We start from the raw sequence: 12,960 nt of genomic DNA, 5'->3' as shown, positions 1-12,960 counted from the left end.
CACTTGCTGTGGATGATCATGAAATTCTGTTTTAAAAAGGCTTGTTTTGGTCCTCCACCAGCTTTGTTCAGACCTCACACATCCTCATCCTGACAGATTTATCTCTAGTGTTTCTGTCAGATCTCACAGTGCCAGTGCAAACTGTCCCAAGGAGTCCAACTGAGCTTTGTTTTGTTTTGTTGGTGTTCATGTGCATCCTTCTGGGCAGCAGGTTTGTGCTCCAGGGCTGTGGTGTTGTATGTGAACAATGCTCCATGAGCTGTGTTGTCTGAATAACTGGACTGGTTGGGTGGGTTTTCCCTTGACTTTTGCTGTGAGCGTTGTTATAAACCAGGAACTGACATTTTTAGGGCGTTTGGAAATAGGTCTGAAACACTGTTGGGTTGTACAGCCAGGCTGTACCACAGCAGGCTCTCCCCAGCTCTGTGTCTCACCCAGCAGCCCATCCTGCTTAAGATGCCAGACTCTTCATCTGTTCATACTGGAGATATTTTTTTATGTAATCCCTTTTTCCCCATGGCTTTTCTTCCTCTACAACTTCTCGTGTTTTACTCCACATCATCTCAGGTCTTGCTCTCCCTGTTGCATGCACATTCTACTTGCATTTCAAGTAGCTTTTCAAATTTCTCCCAGGGCACAAGCACATCATCTCCACAGTTCTGTAGGACTAAAGGCCTAAATCACATCTGCAGAGGCTTCTCTGAGGTCCTGCTGAGTTTCCAGGGCAAATCTGTGATAAACTGAATTAAAAATAGGTTGGTTGGGGCTTGGAACAACCTGGTCTAGTGGAAGATGTCCCTGCCCATGGCAGAGGGGATGGAACTGGATGATCTTTGATGTGCCTTTCAACTTATGAAGAACTCAAAGCTTGAGTAGATCTGTTAGAGGGTTGCAGCTGATTCTTGATAGGACAGTGCAGCCCCAAAGGTCAATCCCTTTTGTTTCTGGCTAGCACAGAGCAAAGGGTTTAAATTGGACCCCTGCTCCAGAATGTTGACCCTTCTCTTTTTAGTGTCATGCAAGAGTTTGAGGCTGCGTTGGTATTGAGTGTGATGTTGGCATTGGTGCTTCAGGGAGTGATTTGAACTTCATCATCTAATCAGAAATGTTGATCCTCTGTTAAATCAATTCAGGTTGTTTCACTGATTTTTTTTTTTTTTTTTTTTCCCCACACCCCATATAAATGAGTTTGCTGCTTTCCATGACTTGGAGCCAGGATGAGAAATATTTGGTTAGTTTGGGGGCGGGAGATTGTCCATTCACGAGGTCAACATGCTAAACCCATTCATTAGAAGAACAAGTTCCTTCTTGTCCAAAATATATGATGTAATAAGGCAAGAAGTAAAATGTTTCATGGTGTGTTAGCTATGCTGGATAATACCCATGAAGGCATAAAAAGCTGGATGTAGAATTTGGCACAAAAGAATCTTTAATTAGTTTATTTTGAAATATTTGTTAAGAGGAACTGTGTCAGTCCCTGGAAGTTTAGTCTAATAGTATGTGCCATATGCATTAAGTGAAAAACCTTGTTCTGACAATGGTGTAAGTTTGCTGTTTTCTTGCCTTTTTTTTTTTTTTTAATACATTCTAATTCTGAAAGCAGCTGGAAGATAAATAAACCTCATGTGTGACTGTTTACTTTTGAAAGAATATATTAGGATATAAACTTCACTGAATCCAAGCATTTATGGGATTGTTTTGTTACAGTCATGTAAAAAAACCCCAACATTAAAAAAAAATAAAAGATCTGGACTTTATCATAATGCTACATTTAAGCAGAGGTAAAGATTTGGGCCTGATCATGTGTGGGGCTGAGCATGACCAGTGTTTCCATCCAGCAGCACTGTCAGTGTGCAGCAATGGTTCCTCACTGAACGTCACAGACTGGTTTGGGTTGAAAGAGACCTTGAAGATCATCTTGTTCCATCCCCTGCCATTGGCAGGGACACCTTCCACTAGCCCAGGTTGCTCCAAGCCCCATCCAACCTGGCCTTGGACACTTCCAGGGATGGGGCAGCCACAGCTTCTCTGGGCAACCTGTGCCAGGGCCTCCCCACCCTCACAGGGAAGAATTTCTTCCCTATATCCCATCTAAATCTCTCCTCTTGCAATTTAAATCTTCAGTCATTAGAAAGAAGGGGCTTACTTTGTGTGGTCTGCATTCCTTGTTTGTGTTTGTGGATCCTCAGCTGGAATTAATTGTCTCAGCTCCATGGATCTGCCTCCTTTGTACAAACTGATGCTGAAGTTCTGTTTTGTACCATCAGAGGATGTGTAGGCAAGATGAGCAAAGCTGTGTGGGTGACCTGGGAAGACATCCTGCCCTGGGGAAACCATAAAAATAAATGTTCATTGCTCCTGTAGCTCATCTCCTGAAGGAATATGGGAAAGTCAGGAGTTATGGACCCATCCAGTGCTTACGCTGACAGTTGCTGTACGGTCACACACATAAACCTGAGCAGGATAGGTGGCTTCAAGAACATTAAGAACATTAACTCAAAGTTTTCTTTTCACTCGTGTTTTAAAAACCAGAAGAGAGACTTCAGTGACAGTTTATGTTAGTACAGGTGCAGTTAATTTTTCTCTTTCTGCTGCTGTGTAATGTGAGTAGCAGGTATTCCCATACAAACAAGAACTCCTGATGGATGTAAACTCCCCAGCCCAGTAGCTCATTTTCTAGGCTTGGGAAAGAACTACAAATCACTTCCCATGCATTCTTACCTAAATTAATACCGAAATTCACTTCAGCTGGCTTTGCTGTGTTTTCAGTGTGATTTCCCAGAGAAATCTGAATGAATGATTTGTGTGCCTGTGATGAGCACAACTCCAGCTCCCACTCAGCAGTGCTTTTCACCAGTGATTGTATCCAGGAAGGAACATCCCTCAATTCAGCTGTGCTGAGGGTTCCTTGTACTCGGTGAGGGAGGCCAGTAAATCATTGGAGGGAAGGATTGTACTGTACCTTTTGAAAGAGCAAGAGGAAATTGTGTTTTGGAGGGCGATTTGAACTTCACTCAGTGAAAGTAGCCTTTCATGAGGGTTTGGAGGGGAGGAGATGGGGAGGAACATTGGATCTGGATTTTCACATAATTATCTGGACTCACTGCTGAAAAGTGAATATATATTTAGTACCTTGTTCTTTGCCATTGGAGCTCTAGGGATTAGTTGTGCCTGTGCTTGTAAAACAGAGGTTATTATTTCTCTTCTTCAGTAAGTGCTTTTGGTAGGTGCTGCCTCGTTGGAACTGAGGGCTGAGTTCATAGTCAAAATAAGAACCTGTGGGACTGGGATCCTTTGGGGAAGGAGCAGCACTTTAGGAAAAAGCAGATATGCCCCAGTAACACCTATGCTGGGGTGCTGCTGAGTTATGATGGGACATCCTTCACTATGGCATCCTGGAAACACCTGTGGGAAAGCCACTGTACAACCTCTGATGATTTTTATCCACTGTTATTCCCTTCCTGCTTGTTTTTACGAAAGGAATGGCTGGGAAAATGGGTATGGTGTGCATCAGGGCTTGGAAAAGCAGCAGCTTAAAACAGGATTTGCAGCAAGAGGACAGAAGTTGTCCTAAGCTGTTGTGTCACACACTTTCCAAAGCTACTTTGGGTTTGAGTCTTGCATTTATAACTTGCCCTCTTCTGTGAACTCCAGGCACTGAGCTCTGCCTTGGAGGGAACCTCTCTCTGCACCCCCATCACCTGGTGTGCTGAAATGCCCTTTGGTTCAGGGCTCTGCTGCTTTATTTCTCTCGTGTTTTGAAGTGTTCTCTTCTAGGAAAAAAAAAGACAACTCTGTCTTTGGACTGGTTCTGAATAGTAATTCTTCAGTCAAACGTAACGGCATCACAAATGAGGCTGGACAGCTGTTTCCCAAATATAGTCTCTGTATATATTCTATACACATCCTAAAGCTGGGTTTTGGCTATTTGAAATGTTCTGCAGTCTCCCTGCCCCCTCCTGCAGTCAATGGCAAATGTTGTTCTCAAAACTCCACTTGTCACATTTTGTTCTCGAGAACAGGGAGGATATTGAGATATATACTGGCTTCTTTCCTTGAGTGCATTTCAATATGTATTTTGTATAATGAGAGCCCAAATCCTTCTCACATTACTTATGCCTTAATCACACTGTGCTCTCCCAAGATTGCTCTAATCGCATTTGCATCAGCAGGAGGAACTCTCTGTGATGAGCAATATTTCCTCTGCAAACAGAGGAGACAGATCTCGGGCTCGTGAGGAGGAAGGAACCGGCTGTCCTGGATTTGTAACAGCACAGCTCTCCAGCAAGGGGTGGTGTAGCATCCTGATTTGAGAAAGATTCAGGAATTAGAAGGAACAAAAGCTGATTTTTTTTTTTTTTTTTTTGCCTTTGTTTTTTTTTTTTTTGTCTTGAGGACCTGTCAAGTGTGATAGTTCCCTTTTAATTTTCTGGTAAATGGCTTTTTGGCATGTGTTAGCTGCCGAGAAGAGCTCTGGTGCCTGGTGCAGCAGACATCATTTTGTACTTCAGCCATGACATTACTCTATATGAGAACTGAAAAGTTATATAGATATTACACCAATATATAAACCATGTGTGTTAGGAAGACAAGTTCAGTTTTGAAATATTTGCCTTAGCTATGCTTTTCACTTTCAATCTGTGCCAAACATGTGCTTGAATGACTGATGGAGTCATATGGTTCCCTGAATAAAGCACTTTATTGTGCGCAGACTTAGAGCCTTCCAACAGTTGTATTACAGAAGCTTGAAGATTAAGATGATCCAACTGCTTAGGGGGTATGTTCCACGATGAACATTTTAGTTTGTCTTTTTTTCCCCCCTCCCTCTCCGTTTTTTGCCCTAATATGTGTCGCTGGTTTGTTCAGCTGCTCGCATGGTGACACCGAGCACGGGGTATTTGGTGGAGAAGAGCAGCAAGTTGCTTCAAATTGAGGTTTTCCCTCCATGTCCCTGTTAAAATGTCGAACACATGACTTATCCCATGGAGTTTATGGGATTTCAAGGGGGAAGGGTGGGAGGGCCGTTCCCTGTCACCGATTATTTCATCGGCAGAACTCGATTTAGGAAGGGAATAACAGTGCAAGAACGAGCGATGACAGGAGATGGTTCTCAGAATCACAAACCTGAAATATCAAAAAGCATGTTTTTAATGCTGTTTAGTTACTGGGGATTCAGTGGGTCTCAAACCCCTGTTTCTCATCTGAGCAGTTGGTGCTCAAGGAGCTGCTCGGAGTGGAAGATCCGTGGACGTGTCACGGAGCCCTACACGGAACACTCCGATGGTGACAGACCTGTCAGGCTGGAGAGAGGATCTTTTCCTATTAGAAGCCAAAAGAACAGAAAATTAAATTCAGAAATGCATGGAGTCATCTTACTACTGCTTCTCCTCAGGCTCATCAAAGACCTTTTGCTGACTTTTCATGTTTTAAGAATTTCTGTACATGAGCAGTAATTTTGCAACGTGAAGGAAAGGAGGAGATTCAAGTCAAGAAGATCCATGGAATTAGTTGCTTAAATGCTGGAGCTCTTAGGTTTGAGAATGTGGGGAGAAGAGAGAAAACAAGTAAAACTTTGTGTTTAGTTAGGTGGTTTGCCTATTTTTCCTTTTTTTTTTTTTTTTTTTTTAAATAGTTATTTTCCAGGCAGGCCATGAAAGGACTAATTCTACCAGATTTTGTAAAGAGACTCAATGCACTGCTTAGGTGAGCAAAGTTTAGATGGAAAAATAATGTAGGGTTTTGAACTAATAAAAATTTTACTGCAAGAGATAAGAGTTTTACTTTATGCACAAAAGGCCAGGTTTTGTGCTTATATATGTGGAGGAGGGCAGAGCCTGGCATGTTATGTGCTGCCTTTTATAAAGCTGCCTGAGTGCTGTAAGTGGGATAATGGGAAGCACCTTATCAGTGTGGTGAAGTTCCTGATTTTTGTCCTTTCTTTTGAGAGGGTGTCTGTTCTCAGCTGCTGATTAGTGTAAAATCCAAGTTATTGCTTAGTTGGCCCTATGCAAGTTATTGGGCATACTTTCTTTAACCATTACACATTAGGTTTATTGTTTATTATTATTATTATATTATATATATGTTTATTTTGCAGCGTTTTCACATTTATTATGCAATATCATTATTTTTTGGCATTTTTGTTATATTAATGCCCAGAGAAGCTGTGGCTGCCCCGTCCCTGGAAGTGTCCAAGGCCAGGCTGGATGGGCCTTGGTACATCCTGGGATATTGGAAGGTGTCCCTGCCCATGTCAGGGGTTGGACTAGATGGTCTTTAAGGTCCCTTCCAACCCAAACCATCCTGTGATTCTGTGATTTTATTAAGCACAAATTTATTTTTCCTGTCTCAGACAGAACGGGTACCATTCTAGGAGGTGGTTTCAGCAAGACCTGTGCCTGGATAATGTTTAACTTGGGTGATGTTTGGGCTTTTGCTGGAAGATGGAGTGAAATAGAGGACTGGAATCACACATCCCCACACCTTGGCCACATAGTTGGATAGTTGACACTTTTTTTTGGGTTTTTTTTCATTTGGCATGATATAGTCTGAGCCCTAATGTTAACAATTTCCATTTAAAGCAAGTAGATTTTGAAATATTTTTTTTTTCCTTTGATGCACAGGAGCTGGATGTGATCCTCTGTGCTCAGAAGTTCTATATTGGAATCCTATCTTGCTTTATGTATGGCTACTTTATACTCTTGCCACCTATAAATATATCAGGACTGGCAAGATAAATACCAAGTGGTATAGAAAGCTAAAGGACAGTCATGGGGCCTGTCATCTTTGGTTTTTAGATTATATAAAGTAATTATTTTAGTTTCCTTCTTGAAATTCAGTCTTTCCACTTCCCTGCTTGCCCTGGCAGCCTTTCCAATCCACCAGCTCCAGGCTCAATTAATCTTCCGTGAATGCAGGTGAGGAGAAATGCCCACAGCATTCCAGATGTGCTGCTATTGCCAGCTCCCAGGAGTAACTTGGATATCTGATATTCCCTGACACACCTCTCCTGATGCAGTGTTATCAGTGTTGTGCTGAAGAGCATGTGTGGGTCATTCTGGTGTCACTTGCCTTTGAAGATTAATGGTTGGAGCAGGAAACTTAATGATCCCTAAGGGTACAACCCTCCACCCTCTACTGCTTGGTTTCAACCCTTTGCTCCAACCTACAAGCTGTTGGATTCTCTTGTAATATTCCTGGTCTTCTCTGTGCAGACATCATGTCCCAACTCAGAGCACTGGATTTCAGGACACCTGTGCACATTGAGAAAAGGCTGCTGGTAAAAATACCAGGGTTAATCCTAATATATTTTCTTACTGAACCTTGGTAGAAACTTTCCCTTGCCTGGTTGGTTAGTGAGGTGCTTGTGGATAGACTCCTCTTCTTACCCTGTTTCACCCCCTTCTTAAATATTCTGAAGTTCACTTCCATCTTGAAGGGCAATACTTGGTCCTCCTCTCTCAGTGTGTAAGCTTGGCAATTTGAGATCAAAAAGCTCTATTTTGAGTGTGGAGGTGGTAGAAGAACCATCCCAAATGAGAGAAGAGTGACTGATGGGGGGATAAAGCTCTTTGCCCACTGATGGGCATCACTGTTGGCAGTGGTGGCTCTGTTGAGATTCCTGCATAGCTTTTTGGGGCTGGGGGACACAGAGCAGAGCTGAGGTGTTCCAGGGGAAGCTGTCTGGGGGCAGAGCCTGTGGGGATGGCTCAGGACCACAAAACCAGTGGGCAATGGCTGAGTGAGTGCTGGGAGCTGCCGTGTGTAAATCCCTTCCTCTGCAGCCAGGAATGACCCATCCAGGTCATGGATCCCACCAACTAAGCTGAGGAAGCGGAAGAAAATGAGGAAGGAAAGGGATAAAGTACATCCTTCCTGACTTGCAGGGCATTGCCAAAGCCCTGCAGTACAGAGCACTGCCCTTGGCTGTTCTTGGTTTGCTGAAAGATTGCTCTGTGCTATTTCTATTTTCTATCCTGAGATTATTCCGAAGCATTGGTGTTTTGTTGCAGAGGAAAATGTAGGTAGGCTGTGACTTACAATTCTGAGCCCATTTGTAATAGAAAAGTTAACACAAGGATAATTCAATTTAATTTAATTTAACCTTTTTTATTCTCCCTCTTCTGTTATTTTCATCACTCAGCAGTAAGTGCAGTGGGCACAGTGTGGTGGGGAAAGGGCTGCAGATTGGGATAGAGATGGGCATCCCACAGCATCACTGGGGCCCTGACTGGGCTTTCTTAGGGTTCTGTGACTTGAGTGCCTCATGACTGATGCTCCTGTGAAGAAAGGCTGAGAGCTGAGATTGCTCAGCCTGGAGAAGAGAAGGCTCCAGGGAGACCTTAAAGCCTCTTCCAGTGCCTAAAGGGGCTCCAGAAGAGCTGGAGAGTGACTTTGGACAAGGGATGGAGGGACAGGAGAAGGGGGAATGGCTTCCCACTGCCAGAGGGCAGGGATAGATGGGACATTAGGAAGGAATTCTTGGCTGTGAGGGTGGGGAGGCCCTGGCACAGGTTGGGCAGAGAAGCTGTGGCTGCCCCATCCCTGGAAGTGTCCAAGGCCAGGCTGGACAGAGCTTGGAGCAATCTGGGCTAGTGGAAGGTGTCCCTGCCCATGGTAGGGGGTGGAACTGGATGAGCTGTAAAGTCCCTTCCAACTCAAACCATTTTATGATTCTGTTAATCATGTTATTGTGTGTGGGCCAAGGTATGTGGATGGGACTCCCAAAACGTGACCATCCACAATGGGAAGGAAGCACAGCATTATAATGAACTTTACTGTAAATCTGTGTGATAACAGATGGATGGTGTTTATAAACCACCCCAGGTCTGACTCTTCTCCTTCACTGTGCCAGGAGAGCACAACCAGCACTGCCAGGATGGTTGGGGCGTGCATTGCGTGGGACACATTCTGTTTTTCCTTCCACTTAATCCTACTTTATCCAGAGCCACTCAGCACTGGCAGCGTTCACCTCTCTGTTTATCATAGGGACAAATAAATTGCACTGCCTCCCTAAAAGCTTATTAATTTTAAGTAAATGCAAATCTGGAGTATGTCTGGGCTTCTTCGGGAGGCAGCGGCCGCTGAGCAAAGATGTCACGTCACAAGCTCAGAGTTTCTTTTGCACAGAGCTCAGAGGAACTGAAATACAAAGCGAAAAGATGAAAACTGCTCTTTAACTTCTTTGCCAACAAGTCCTTGCATGATACTGTGCAAAGGAGAAAAGTTGTAGGAGTACACGGCAGATGAAAAATATTTAAGCCCCGCAAAAAAGTCACTGACAGGTAACAACTTCTTATCTCGCTATTTGTACAAAGTAGCTTTTATATTAGTGGGGGGAAAAAAAAGAATAAAGGACGCTGCATCAGCTTGTGGGCTGCTTGTGGATCAAAAGAGTTACCTTCAGTGCAGGCTGAAAATAGAAAACAGAGAGACACAACTGTGAAGGTTTTCATGGGAAAAAGGGGGAGACGAGCCTGAGTCAGGAAGGACTGGACAGAATTTCACTGAAATGGAAAATAAGTAGGTGAGTAAGTAGGTGCATGTGACAGAAAAGATAGGAAACCTGGGTCTAATAAAAGTTTCTGGTATTGCAGATGGCCTGATTTTCTTCTCCTCTCATGACACATTACCGAAATTTCAATTCTCTGATTTCAATTATTGCACTATTTATGTTGCTGTAGTACCAAGAGTCCCCGTGGAGAAGAGGCCTCATTATTAATGTAACACAAACAACTCTAATGGTTCCAGCTTCAAAGAAATCCTAATGAAAATGGGGAAGGGAGATGGAGAGTGGCAGAGAGGAAATACCAGCATGTCTGTGTGCATGAGGAACTGCAGCCCTGGGAGCTCAGGGGATGTGATCGAGGTGATGGAAACCCTTCCTTAGCACAGATGTCCTCTCCCATCCCGTCCTGCTCCTCTCCTGGTGCCCCTTGGATGCTCCTTGGGAGGGCTGGGCTTGCATTCAGAGCTGGGTGGCCCAAAACCAACAGGAGAGAACTGGGACTGTGTTTTGTTCAGCCATTGGGCAAGAGCTTGGGTAAAACATCCCTCACTGAGATAAATTCTTCGGGGTTTCCAGCCCTGCCTGAGGTGAGGGCTGTGCATGCTGAAGGTTCTCTGAGGTTGCCAGCAGCTGTCCCACCTTTGTACCTACCCATTTTTGTCCCATTTTTTCAAAGTTTTCTGGACACTTCAACATCTATGTCTACTTTTTTTTCCCCCCCGCCTTCCTTCTAGTGTTGTTTTATTTTTTTGTGTGGTTTTTTTTTGTGGTTTTTTTTTTGCTTTTTTTTTTTTTTTTTTGGTTTGGTTTGGTTTGGTTTTTCCTCCTGATTTAGAATCTTCCTCTACCCGTGTCTGCGTCCTGTTGTTTGGTCAGCCTCAGTAGACTTTCAGACTCTCCCCACTCAGGTGAATAAGTGTGGGTTGCCCTTCACTGGCTGTGATCCCTTATTTTCTGCACTCTGTTCATTGAAGCTTTGCAATCAGGCTGCTGGATCCTATTTAAAAATGTTGCATTTTTATCTGCCCTGTACTTTTACATTTAAAACCTGATCTAGAGTTTATTTATCAATGAAACAGGTCTCTTCATTTTGTAGCCTTTCAGGAATATTCGTAGCCCAGGAATATAATCAGCTTACCTCAGCAAAACACTGTTATTTGATTTACAAAAGAAACTACACTGTGCATATATCACACCGAGGGCAGCTGGGAGTTAAGCAAGTGCATAACTTTAAGCCTGTGCCCAAATGCTCTCCAGAATGAGGCCCAGGACTGGGCTGCAGTGCTTCCTCTGCCTTCCGCAGGAAGCTGTGATTTTTATCACACCCAATAATTTAAATAAAAACATTCAGATAAGCAGCCAAATATCTGCTCGAAGGAAAGCGACCAGACAGAAATTGATCTCGTGTTTTATAAATGCCGTGGCTTCAGAGGAGCTTGCGAGCCCTAAAGCTTGTCTGCTTTGTTTCCCCCCAAATAAATTATCTTTTCCAATAAAGATATAACTGCTGCCCATAAACCTGTCTTGATGTCTGTCTCCAGACTATCAACACTTCTGCACTAGGCGTGTTTTCAGCGTGCGGATAAATAACCATGTGTGCAAGATTCAATTTGCTCATTGTAACCTTACTTTGTTATGCACCACAAGCATCCCTTCATTGGGGATGGAAGAGAAGGAGGAGTGGCAAAATTGAACCACGCTTTGGGTGGATTTTCTTCCCTCATCCCGTGATATTTTTATAGCTGTTGCACTTTTGGGGCTGTGCTGTCTATATTTAGGGAGTAACACATCTGTGCACAAATGCTGATCCCTCCCCTTTTCTTCAGTTTTGGGTAGTGCTGTGAAGTTAATGCTTTGCAGAATTAATAAGAAAGGCAACTTGCACATGTAGGAGCAGCAGAAAGACTTTGATGATTCCTGATATCTCCCTGCAGCCTCGTGGGCTCAGGCTACGTGGAAACCACGCAGACATGGGGGGATAAGGATCCCCATAGGGTTTCTTAAAATTTAGATCTCATGAAACTTTCAGAATGCAAATCCTACAAAATAATAGAAGGGCCTGAGTCATTTAATTCCTATAGCTGAGCCTGCTCTAGTGAGCCAAGAAAAAGGGAGATCGGAGCTAGAGCCAAGCTTTTCTCATTTCACTGAGATATGCTTCATAAATTTCTGTTCTGTGCAGGGAGCTTCAAGCCTGGTAATGAGAATAAAGGGTTTGAGGTTCTGTCTAGACCCCCTTTGGCAGATTGAGATGGTATCTCAAACGCCTCCACAGGGGTGAACCCAACCGTGGGCCAGGTTTGGACCATCCCTTGCAAGGACCAGCTTTGTGTCCTCCCAGAACCCTGTCACTTGGGCTTGGGCTGTTCTGAGGGGGTGTAAGAACCGTGTATGACAAGCAACTTTCCTCTCTCCAGAGTTCTTTATCTTTTTATCTTGGTGGTTTTTTTTGGTGTTTTAGGCAAAGTGCCATATTTTTGAAAGCATGTTGGGAAATACCCAACTTGCCTTCCTCTCACATCGGCTTCGCTGTAAGGACTGCACAGATGTTTTTAAGCTAATTTTAACAGTTATTTAATTGAGGTGATTCTGCTCAAAATGTAACTCTTGATCCTCAGAATGTGTGAGGGTGGGTCAGGTGGCTGGGACGGCAGCACTGAGCGCTGGGCTGTGTGGGCAGGTCTGACCCCACAGCTCTCCTCGCTCCCCCATACCTGGTTCAGCCCTGGGCATGGTTTAGCTGCCAAAACTCTGCCCTGTCACCTTCCCTCTGCACCTTGTAGCTCAGAGGGGATGGGGGAAAGGAGGAGGAGAGGTAACACTGACCTCTCTCCACCTTAGTGCAGGATGAACACATTTCTAGAGCAACTGTGAAATCTCAGGTCTCATCCTCATCCAAGAGCACCAGAGGGGCCAGTGTGATGGTCAAACCCTGCCAGTGTTTGGACTGTCCCATGGCACCTGGAAGCCATCCCTATCTTCCCTTGAAGATTTATTCTCAAAACCTTTTCCAAATCTTGCACTGTGACACTGGTTTTCAGGCTCTGCTTTGACAGGCACGTTGCCATTAGTGTGTTTTTAGGGAGGGGGGGAAATCCTTGATAAATGCTGCATGCAAGTAGCTTTTTGACCTGGTAGGATGAATTGAAGTCATCTGCCTGTGTAGGAGTAGAGTGTTATTTCAATGACAGTTTCTATTCACTTCCAGACTTTTTTTCTCCCCACTAATGAGAATGTGCATCCTTGTTCTTTTTATCTTTGCACCCTGGTATCTTTACCCCTTATGTACAGTCTTAGTCTTCTGCTGCCACAGAAGGACACCATCTAATCAACCTCCAACTTCTCTCCCTGAAGCCCAGCTCTCTTCAAAATTTGTGTTGATTTTGACACCGACAGCATGACCCTACAGTGTTTTAATGTTTAATTCTTTCCTGAATTATTTCCTTTTCAAA

The 12,960-nt window shown here is 43.9% G+C and overlaps 1 protein-coding gene across 1 annotated transcript in view; it reads left to right on the top strand.

Moving 5' to 3' along the window:
• Positions 1-12,960, top strand: part of ADAM12 (ADAM metallopeptidase domain 12) — a 178,462-nt gene that overhangs the window by 3,591 nt on the left and 161,911 nt on the right. The window lies entirely within an intron of this gene.

Source organism: Myiozetetes cayanensis, unplaced genomic scaffold (assembly GCF_022539395.1).
Source record: "Myiozetetes cayanensis isolate MyiCay16 unplaced genomic scaffold, myiCay2020 scf10, whole genome shotgun sequence".
Classification (NCBI taxonomy): domain Eukaryota; kingdom Metazoa; phylum Chordata; class Aves; order Passeriformes; family Tyrannidae; genus Myiozetetes; species Myiozetetes cayanensis.
The sequence above is the reverse complement of the archived record's forward strand: the minus strand, read 5'-3'. Positions and strand labels throughout refer to the sequence as shown.